Below are 2,149 nucleotides of genomic sequence, written 5' to 3' on the forward strand. Positions count from 1 at the left end.
GCGGCTTCCTTCTGGTTCCTCGACGTCTTCGCTCTTTTTTGTAGCCTTTACAAAGGCTCTAGCATCTACTGCCCGGAGGTAGTAATGCGGAGTGGGGGAGGAGGGAAGACCGCAATCTCGTTCCCTGTGGGGGCTAAGCCTCTAACCCAATAGCAGCAGGTAGGTGAAGCTGAATTTAATCAACGATCCTACCAGGCCGAGCAGAGGGTACCCCACAAGGACCAATTAGCTTGGATAGATGCAAGTGGTTCTCAACGTCCTAGCTGTGAAGCAGAGACACCCCTAAGGGCTAAAGTCGATACTACACTTGATCTTAGCCAAAAGGCCGAGAAGCGATCACCACCAGCTACTGTTTTCACAAATATATTTCATATACATGTTTTAGCCTTTGACCTTGCTTCCAACAGAGATGGTGTTCTGTGGGAGCTGCGATATGCTAAGGGAGATTTCTTGTCTCCTGCTGTCCCCCCCTCGTTCCATGGACTTTGTGGAGGGGCCACCGGCATATCAGCGCTATGCTCCTACACCCATTGGGTGACTTCCGCGGTTGCACTGTCACCCAGTGGCAGTGCAGTATGTCATCTTGGATGGACGGGAGTCCACTGCGCATGCATACTCCCATTGGTAGCTGACACCCTGCGCGTCAGCACACCAATCCATCCTCGCATGGCGTTGGGGGGGAGAGAACCGGACCCCTTCAGGGATATAAGTCAGGGGTGAGACATGGCTGAGATCACTTCCTTCGCTTACCAATACTATGCACACCACAAAGATTTCCATTGCTGTTCAGTTGTTTGCATATTAAAGGTAAATACACTCTCCCCACCCTAGCACTCACCTGGTGCTTTATTTGCATTCCCTTCACTTTTTTGTTTCATTTATAACACTGCTTTTCACACAACCTCTTTCCTTTTTTCTTTCCCAGACAAACACATTTTTTCAGGATGTACTTTCTTACCCTTACTCTATGTCTGCTCCATTATTGGATCGGGTTAGTCCACATATGTTTCTATACAAATAATTGTACAACATTTGTCTACTCTGCTTTTTTAGTAAAGTTTGACACATATACTTATGCTAGAGTATACATGCTCTCATACAAAAATATTATTAAATTATATAACTTGTTCATCTTACTAAATTTGGGAAATCATTGAGACATATACATTTATGTTTACAGCTGATATCTATCAAGCTACATACTGACATCTTTTTGCCTGACTTCTTGTGTAGCTCCTTGAGCGTTTAAGGAGCACTGCTGGTTCAGAGGACAATTCTGCAGAAGAGGCCATAGAGGAAGAAGAAGAGGAGGGAGGGGAGCATACAGATGTTGTGGCAGAATCACCACTAGCTTTTTGGAGGCGTGGTGGCGGAACAAGCTCCAACACTGAACCCTGTCCTGCATCCTTCCCAGCTTCCAGCAGAGTTACCTAGTGCGCCATGAAGGAAAGATAATGTCCCTGCCCATGCCTGCTGGATCATGAGTAGGGATGAGCTACGAGTTCGACTCGAACATCGGCTGTTCGCCAGTTTGCCGAACAGCAAACAATTTGGGGTGTTCGGCGGCAAATTCGAAAGCCGCGGAATACCCTTTAAAAGTCTATAGGAGAAATCAAAAGTGCTAATTTTAAAGGCTTATATGCATGGTATTGTCATAAAAAGTGTTTGGGGACCTGGGTCCTGCCCCAGGGGACATGGATCAATGCAAAAAAAAGTTTTAAAAACGGCCGTTTTTTCGGGAGCAGTGATTTTAATAATGCTTAAAGTGAAACAATAAAAGTGTAATATTCCTTTAAATTTTGTACCTGGGGGTGTCTATAGTATGCCTGTAAACGGGTGCATGTTTCCAGTGTTTAGAACAGTCTGACAGCAAAATGACATTTCAAAGGAAAAAAAGTCATTTAAAACTACTCGAGGCTATTAATGAATTGCCGATCCGACAATACACATAAAAGTTCATTGATAAAAATGGCATGGGAATTCCCCACAGGGGAACCCTGAACCAAAATTTAAAAAAAAATGGCGTGGGGGTCCCCCTAAATTCCATACCAGGCCCTTCTGGTCTGGTATGGATATTAAGGGGAACCCCGGCCAAAATTGAAAAAAAAAATGGCGTGGGGTCCCCCTCAAACTCTATACCAGACCCTTC

The 2,149-nt window shown here is 45.0% G+C and overlaps 1 pseudogene; it reads right to left on the reverse strand.

Moving 5' to 3' along the window:
* Positions 1-202: 202 nt before the first annotated feature.
* Positions 203-337, reverse strand: LOC141142010 (U2 spliceosomal RNA; annotated as a pseudogene).
* Between the last annotated feature and the right edge of the window lie 1,812 nt (positions 338-2,149).

Source organism: Aquarana catesbeiana, linkage group LG04 (assembly GCF_042186555.1).
Source record: "Aquarana catesbeiana isolate 2022-GZ linkage group LG04, ASM4218655v1, whole genome shotgun sequence".
Taxonomy (NCBI): Eukaryota; Metazoa; Chordata; class Amphibia; order Anura; family Ranidae; genus Aquarana; species Aquarana catesbeiana.